Genomic DNA, 8,982 nt, shown 5'->3' with positions numbered 1-8,982 from the left:
GTGTTTGTGGGGAGTTCCTTTCAGCTTGAAATGTGAAAACCCGTGTTAGAAGGGTTTTCTCTTGAGAAGAATACTGTTAATTGTTACAATTTTCAGAAGTTGTTGGAAAATGGTACCCTGTGGGATCTGTTGTCACAGTTAGAATAGAGTCATCCTGGAACAACTGCAAAGGCTTCAGTGCCCTGGGCATTTTCAAATCTCCACCATGTTTTCAAGCAGCTACGCTTCTCTTTTAATTCACATTCTGGGAAATCTAAGGAACAGTTCTTTTGGGTGACACTTCCAACTGCTCAAGTAGCTCTAATGATCTCTTATTAGATCCTATCTTGAAGCGCATTCGTTTGTTCAAAACAACTCCTCCTTTGGTTGCGCTTTACCTTCATAGTTACTTTCAACAACTGGTTCTATAGCCCACTGTGATCTGTTGAGTTTTCTCTACATCTGAAATTAATTCATTCTTCAATAAATATTTAAAGAGTGCCAAGTAAGTTTATGATGTAAACATGTCTCTGAACTTCACAGATAATCTGAAGGAAAGGCATAACACAAACAAAAAAAATTCTTTGCACCTTCTAAAATGTAACCTTCAAAAACTACCAGGGATATGGAGTTATATGTAAATTCTGTTTTCACAAGACACTGTTATTTTAACTTTGGAAATACTCTTCTTAGATCGTTTGAGTACCTGGTACTGGGGGAACAACACTCTTGACTGAATCTCATGCATTGGTTCAGGAAGTCACCTGCTCAAACTGCAAGAGAAAAATGTGTCCACAGAGAAATAAACACACAGTAGTTTAATTTTTTTCCAGTTGTCTAAATGATGACACTCAAATAAGAATATAGGGAATAAAGGTCTAGTGTATCGAGAGGAATAGATGCAAGTGATTTTTACAGGCGAGCTCAGTTTTAGAGGAAAGAACAACATATGTAGAACAAGAACGTTGGAGTGAGCTGTTCTACATCTTTAAGCTCTTATCTGCCGGAGAGCAAGATCTTATCAGTGAGTATGTGTTTATGCATGAGCACAGATGTGTGTGGTAAAGCATGTGTTTGTATCAGCACGGACTCCTAATCTGTGCCCTCCTTCCATCCCTGCTCCAGTAGTCTGTGCTCGGCACAGCAGCCAGTATGATCCTGTGAAAGCATGAGGCAGATGTGCCGAGCCCTCCAGGGTCCCCTTCTTCCTTAGGTCTCTTAGCATGGCCAACAAGTTGCATCTCAGGGCATGTGGACAAGACCTCTCAGTCTTGGCCTGAAATTCAAGTTTTTGTTGATCATCTCCACGACCATTCCATTGATCATTTCGGCCCCCCACACCCACTGCCCATATATGCACACTAGCCCCTTTATATTAATATTTCCCTTTCCCCTTCCTCTGCCTATCCTTTTTTTCCAGTTTGTCTTACCTTCTGAAATATAAGCTACATGTGAGCAGCACTGTTTTTTTTCTGTATCACGTACTATCATACCTCCCCAAACCAGAACAGCACTAGAACATAGTAGGCACCCAAATAATATTTGTTAAATAAATGGATTAATTAAATGCAAACTCTAATCATACATTTACATCTATATAATATACCTTCGCTTTCATGTTTATGCAAAAATATTTCTAGCTGTGGATTTCATTAGTTCTTTCACATCCTCAGAAGCATTTGATAAGTTTACAAATAAAAGCCAAGAGCAAGTGCTTTCATTTAAATGAAATGTCTTCCTTCAGATAGTTGGGATCAAATTGCGGTCATAAAAATAAGTACCAAGGAAATTTTTGTTTATTGGTAATTCTTCCAATAGTGCTAAGGCAAGGGGACACTATTTTCAGAGAGGGTGTTGTGTTAGTTTTGTATGGCTGCTGTAACAAATGTGACAAAAGAAATGATAAAGCTCTTTAAAAAGTGAAATTGGGAGACGATCAGAAAATAAAACTTACACATATCTTGGAATGTATCACATTCTTAGGAACATGATATATTGGTTTGCTTCACCACTCGGCCTCAGGCATCAGAAATAAGGCACCTGAAATGGCTCAAGATGTTGTCTGGACATCACTAGACTTCCTGTTTCATGGCCGTCCTTCTTACCAGGGTACACTCCTTCTTTACCTTCCATCGGTCATATATCCCTGCATTCCTTTCTAACTTTAATAAGAAGCCCCTCTTTAAAGAATTGTAATTGCTTTCTAGTGAATTAGTAACTTTGTCCTTACAAACTCTCTTTGTTCCTTCCTCTTGGGATGATTTGTTTTTACCTGAATCTGCTGCTCTGGTTATAAACCTTCTAAAACCCCAAATAAAGCTTTTTGTTCTTTATGGATTCAACGTTTAAAATTCATTGACACAAATTAGCCCAAACTTAGGAGTTAAAAACAAAACACATTTATAGTCTCACACAATCTTGTAGGTCAGTAGTTCAGGTCGACTCGGTTCATTTATTTACTCCAGGCTTCACAAGGCAGACATTGAGGAGTTGGCTGCCTGGGCTCTGGCAAGCTGGAAGGAAAGGGACCCCTTCAGTATCACAAGCAGCACTACACGTCTCCTTTCTCTTGGTTGGTCAAGGGAGTTTTAAAGAACTGACTCACAGAACTTGTGTCCTAGAGAGAATTCCTACTATCCTGGAGCATGGTTTTGGTGCCGCCACCACGAGAGTCTTGTGCAAATAACTGATCCAGAAGAAGAGTGCACACTGTATATAATTCCATCTGCATAAAATACTGAAGCAAGCAAAACCTATCTATGATGATAGAAATTAAATGATTAAATTAGTGCTTTCCTGGACAGGGCCTAGGATGAATTTTTACTCCAGAGGGACACAAATAACCTTTCTGGCCAGATAAAAATATTCTGTGACTTTTTAATTGTTTTAAACTTCTTTTTTTTTTTTTTTTTAGGTTTAGTGAGAATGGATTATCTGATGACATCATAAAATTCAGTCCTGGGTGGTTTTAAAGAAGATCATTTAGAAGCAGCAATGAGGACTAGGGGAAACATCAACTAGCCCAGCAGGTTTCCAGAAGAGATCCAAGAAGTGGCTGTGGAGAGAGAAACGTTTTTTACAATGGACTTGATCTCTACTAAACACAGTGAGGGCAGCAATGGAGCAGGAAGTTTAAAGTGATCTGACAAAGAGAAAAAATTTTCTTGAGACCAAAGGCACTTTTTCCCTGAGACATGATGTTGTACTGCAATTTAGCTCTTGTCTTCTACCCCCAAGTCCTCCACGCCTTTTTCTAGACTCTGCAACTCACCCTTCGTCCATTCTGCCTGTACTGAATATGTTTGGGGGACTGTAAATTACCATATCATTGGAATCACAGGGTCTTGGTGAAAGCTCATGATTAAAAAAATAATTATAGCTAATTTAAAAAGAAAAGGTATTTATTGAAAGATATATTTTAGAATTTCCTAGAAGGCCATGGAATTAAACTTGAAGACTATGCCACCAGGATCAATGCTTACATTATTCCTCAGAACTGGACACCCCATTGCTGCTAGGCTGGCGTAAAGCCACAGCTCCCATAGCCATGGTGGAACACAAATAACCCCACCTGGGAGGTCGGAAGCTGCATGACAGACATGAGTTTGGTTTCTGGGCCAGCTTGCACATGCCAGGTGTGGTCACAACTGTAATCCTAGCTAATTGAGAGACTGGGGAAGAAGGATCTCTACATGGTGAGAGCCTATCAAGAAGTATATATAGTTAATATCAATGGCTTACTCTGTGCACAGTATTCTGCTGGTGGAGTCTCAGTGGCCTTATGCGTTCTCTTCTTCCCATCTAAGTTCTGAATAGGTAAGACCAAGAAGTGGCAATATCTTTATTCCTGATACCAACCAAGTTAGTAACTAAGCTTAGTATAAGAGCCAAGTCCATTTGCTAATTAAGTCCCAGAGCTGGGAAGATTTACCCACTTACTGATCATGTCAGCTGGCCAGGTCAGGCCTCCTGACAAGAGTAGCCTGCCCAAAGGGATGTCTAGAGAACTCTTGGGACCTACAGATAGGCTCAATTCCAAGAAGAAAATAAGAACTCAGCCAAGGCCTTGCAGGTCTTTCACAAACGTAATGGTCAGGATGGATATTTCTCCTTCCTGGGAGGAAGCGGCAAAGGGGCAGAAAGAAGGCAGAAGTATGATGTTCACATTTTGAAGGAGGTAGCGATGAGTGCTACTTCATCAGTTACATGTGCACACAGGTGGGGCAGAAGACTCTGGAGGGTGCTTTCATCTTTTTGCTAAATTGAAAAACAAAGCATCTTGGGAGCCAGCAGTTAGCGTAATGGCTATGTTGCTGGACTCCCACGTAGTCCACCACGGTTCGCGTCCCGGACCCAGTGGCTTAAAACTCACGCCAGGCGTGTGTGCGTGCGTGCCCAAGATCCCGAGAGGAGAATGAAGGAGAAGGGATTGCGGCGTGACCATCCCCCCTGGGGGGCGATTTCTCGCTTTCTGTCTCTATGTCTCTCTCTGTCTGTCTGGCCAGTGCACATGCCCTATGGCGAAAATATCTCAAAAAAAAAGAAAACAACAAAGCATCTTGTAGGAGTGTCTGATCAGTAATGTCTTGGTCATGTATTTGTAGCCTAGATGCCTTGGGGTTTGAATAAGTATCATACTTCTATGTGTCTAGTTCTTTAGTAGATCCATTCATCTTAATACTCATAGCACTTCAAATGTAACAAATCTACGAAGAAATCAGAACTTTCTACCTTCATCTCCAAGCCCTATACTCCTCCTGTATCTCTGTCTTGATTAGCTGGATCACCATCCACTCCAGCTTCCAAGATGGAAACTTCAGCGTACTTTTTAGTTCCCCTTCTTTCACATTTCTTCTTCACTCCTACTCAGTGGGACAAGTCCTGTGGAATTTGCCTCTGTCTTTCAAACACATTCCTCCTTTTCCATTTTTTTTGTAATTCTAGCTAAAGCCTTTTTCATTTTGTGACCAAGCAATTTCAAAAACCTCTTTCTTTCAACCCCTTCATATTCTTCCAGGGCATCCATCATTCTTCAATGTCCAGGCAGAGAAGAAACATTTTAGAAAGGAAGGTGCATGAGTAAAAAATGCCATCTTCTCTGTGAAACCTTATCCACATATGCCTTCCACCTCTATCAAGACAGAAATAATGACTCTTTTTCTGTTTCTGTAGCACTTGTTACTTACTCTTACTGCTGCAATATAACAGATTTTATTGTTTACATCCCCGACTTGCCTGTTACACAATAAATCCCTTCATTATTACCTCTACATGATGGTAGAATGCTGTGACCCATATCCACAAGTGTTGATTTTTAGAGTATAGAAAATCTATTTTCAACAAAGCCAGTCTTCAAAAATCATTCCCTTACTAGTTACAGAAAGAAGTCAGCTTCAAGCTCAAAGATGGGCAGCTACCTTATAGCTCAGTATCTGCCTTCCTTCTGAGGTGCTTATTCACTAAGGGGTAAGAAAGTCATGGAGGAACTAAGGACTTGAAAGCAAAGTATATTAGATTAATATCTCAAAAAAATTCTTATTATACAAAGAAGAAATCACTTCATTTAATAAATTTGCACACAGTTCTCATCACCTATCAGTTGTGCTCTAAGTACTAAAGTAGTCATTAATAGTTTTTTCCCAATATTTTTGGCTTTTACAGGTACTTATAAAATGACATTTCAGGCCCTTTGTGGTTGGATGGCGTCATGTAACTAGTTCTGGTTGATGAACTCAGAGCAGAAGCAATTTGTGTCTCACTGGCAGAGCAATGGCCGTATTTGAGATGGTGGCTGTGATAGCTGGGTTCTGAGCAGCTGTGATGAGCAGAGTTCTTTTGTTGAGTGAGGCTAGACATGTGACACAAATGGAAAATAAGCCTTTGGCTGTTTTACATCACTAAGATTTTTTAAATTTACATTTTTTAATACATTCAATCACATTATTTAGCTTACAAGGTGATCATTTCAATATGTGAACATTTCTCCCTGGTCCAGTTGATCAATATAACAACACTACCTCCCTGTCTCAACAATGCTGTCTTTGTATCCCTCCTCCAAATGTTTTTCCCCAGGCCCCACTCCTCCACACACACCACATCTGGCATTCACATCCATCTCTTGTGTTTGTACATCCTTTACATCACTAAGATTTTGGGGATGCTTGTTACTACTGTATCTTTACTTAATATATCCTCACCTTTACAAATGTTTTACAATGAATCACTCATAAAATTCATATATCTCTTATTTTCATTTTCAGCTTTGAAGTTTTACAACCTGCTCAACCAAATAAATCACTAATAAATATGCAACGGTAAATGAAAATGATTAAACAAGTAAACTCTTTGCATTACCAGTTTTAGATGATTCTATAATAAATTTATTAGAAGTGATTTCTATTTGTATAATAAAACTGCATCATTCATAACAGTGAAGTGGATTTACCACATGGAGAGAGAGTTTTTCTTTAAAGTTGATATTAACTCAGATGAAAGAGATAATCCAGGGAAAACCAAAAAGGTAGGCCTTAATCTCCATTGAGATCTTGAGTGGCATCATATTTAGAGTGATCTTTGTATATATATACATACCTATGGTAAAGTTTAATTTATAATTAGGCATAGTAAGAGAATAGCAATAACTAAAACAATTATTAGTAAAAGAGAACAATTATAACAAGATGTCAGCATTTCTACTACTGCAACTTTGAGGCCACTAGTAAGTAAAATAAGTGTTACTTGAACACAAACACTGTGATAACATGACACTTCATCTGTTAACCAATATGGCTACTAAATGACTAATGAGCAAGTTGACATACAGCGCGGATACACTGAACTAAAACATTATTCACATCCCAGGTGGGAGGGAGCAGGATGGGATTTTGTCATTCTACTCTGAGTAGCATGCTATTAAAACCTAAGAGTTATTTACTTCTGGAACTTTTCATTTAATATTTTTGAACTACCATTGACCATAAACAACTGAAACTGTGGAAAGCAAAACTGTGCATAAGGGGAAATGATTGTACTTCACATGCAATACAAGAAAGTAAATGACTCATTCCTAGTGGGAACCTAAAGTGAGTTGTGGGCACAGATATCTTTGCAACCAGCCTAGCATTTCAGATAATTTAGTCACTGGTATAATTGGTAATGACACCTTGTGTGGTATGAACTGCTTTTATAAATATTATCTTATTTGGTCCCTTTAACCAAGCTGTATTGTATGAACTGCTTTTAGAAATATAATCTTATTTGGTCCCTTTAACCAAATAACATGGTAATTTAATGTTACTATGAAGAAAATGAATATTGGAGGCTAGGCAAAGTGGCTTTCCATAGTCACTCGGTACATAAGTAGCTATTTTTGGACTTGATTACAGATTTTCCCACCCTGAATCCAGTGTTCTTTTTAATATTTCACAGTTGTCACTGTACTGACTGAGAGATTAATAGAGGTTGTTATATAAATTTTATTTGATTATACTTACTGGCTTGAGTCATCTCTTGTATCGCTGTCTGTATCGTCATTTATGTTTTGAGTGGATCTCTAATTGAGAGCATGGTCTCTCACTGGGCCCTGTGACACCTCATACTTTGTCATGAAGATATTTACTTGTCAGTAATTGCAAATTAATTTTGCACGTAAATGGAGAATTTGCGAGGCTAGAAGAATCCTTCTTAAAAAAAATTAAGATCACAGATCCTAATGTAGCAGAGTTAGGTATTTACTTCAGAGTTTTCCTAATCTGCCTCAAGGGCTGGTATTTTCAGTGTATGAAAAGGAAATATTTACAAATACATACAATAATAACTACAATTCCTCTTTCAGATTGACCAGATTGCTTGCTGAAATCAGTTATTCAGAAAGTTATGTGTCATTCCTTTTGTCTCTGCCCCGGATAGGAATAAGATCACATTCAGCCACCATCTCTTTTTGAAATATTTGCACTTGAAAATAAGATTTGTAGTTAACAAAAGGGAAAAATGATCGCTTCTACAATTTTTTATTAAAAGAGGGGCCAGCATTTCTGTCACTGTTTATTAACACCAATCCTACTTTCTTAAGTTCATTTCCCTATTTTCCCTTCAGCTGAGCTTTATTCATTCAGTAGAGATTTAGTGAGTCCATATTGTGAGACTTACCCATGATCCCTAATCCGTATTCTAGTTGGGGAGCTAGATGGGTCTACAAGTCATCTTGGACTGCCATACAAGGTTCAACAGACTGGATGGTGTAAACAACGGTAATCTATTTTCTCACTCTTCTGGAACCTAGACATCAAGATCGAAGTGTCAGCAGGGTTGGTTTCTTCTGAAGACCTCTCTTTTTGGCTTGTCTTCTCCCAGTTTCCTCACGTTTGTCTTTCCTCTGTGCATGTTGTGTCCTAATCTCCTCTTCTTAATAAGGATGTCAGTCACATTGAATAAGGATCCACCTAATGACAAATCTAACTGTAACTGTCTCTTTAAAGGCCTTGTCTCCCTTAATTGCGTTAGGAATTCAATACAACTTGTGCGTGCGCGCATATGCGCGCGCATGTGGGTGAGTGTGAGAGAAAGAGACAACTAGGAACCAAAGGTAAACTATTAGCTGTTCTTATTACATGACTTTCTTTGAGAGGCAGAGTGTTAAGAAAGCTTTAAGAGAGAACTTAATGTTGCAACCAGGATCTGGACGAATGAGTAGGTTTTCTCCAAGGGGAGAAATGTGCACATTTTGGAGGAAATAACAGCATGAACAAAGATAAGAAGCAGTGAAAGAGCATAACATTTAGAAAAACAGAGACCTCCTCTTGGAGTGAAGTAGCAGATGAGTGTTAGTAGCCTGGGTGGTTATAGTGGCAGACACATTAGTTGACATTATATTTGGAGAAGAAAACTGCCAACTTCACAGAATAGCCTGAATGCTTTGATTGCATCAATTCCCATGGCCTTTCCTACACAAAGGAGGTCTCCATAGAGTCTTTTGCTTATTTGGTTGTTAAATTACCACCTGTT

The 8,982-nt window shown here is 38.7% G+C and overlaps 1 long non-coding RNA gene across 5 annotated transcripts in view; it reads left to right on the top strand.

The window, feature by feature from the left end:
* LOC102499735 (uncharacterized) overlaps positions 1–7,467 on the top strand; it is a 22,208-nt gene extending 14,741 nt beyond the window's left edge. For 4 of the 5 annotated variants that reach the window (XR_003549608.1, XR_003549611.1, XR_003549609.1 and 1 more), the window contains one exon: positions 2,894–4,307. This is a non-coding gene — a long non-coding RNA (uncharacterized LOC102499735). Of the gene's footprint in view, positions 1–2,893; positions 4,308–6,239 lie in introns of those variants that run through there. The other variant, XR_003549607.1, reaches the window with a different exon arrangement.
* The last annotated feature ends 1,515 nt before the right edge of the window (positions 7,468–8,982 follow it).

Source organism: Tupaia chinensis, unplaced genomic scaffold (genome assembly GCF_000334495.1).
Source record: "Tupaia chinensis unplaced genomic scaffold, TupChi_1.0 Scaffold000275_1, whole genome shotgun sequence".
Lineage (NCBI taxonomy): Eukaryota > Metazoa > Chordata > Mammalia > Scandentia > Tupaiidae > Tupaia > Tupaia belangeri.
The sequence above is the reverse complement of the archived record's forward strand: the minus strand, read 5'-3'. Positions and strand labels throughout refer to the sequence as shown.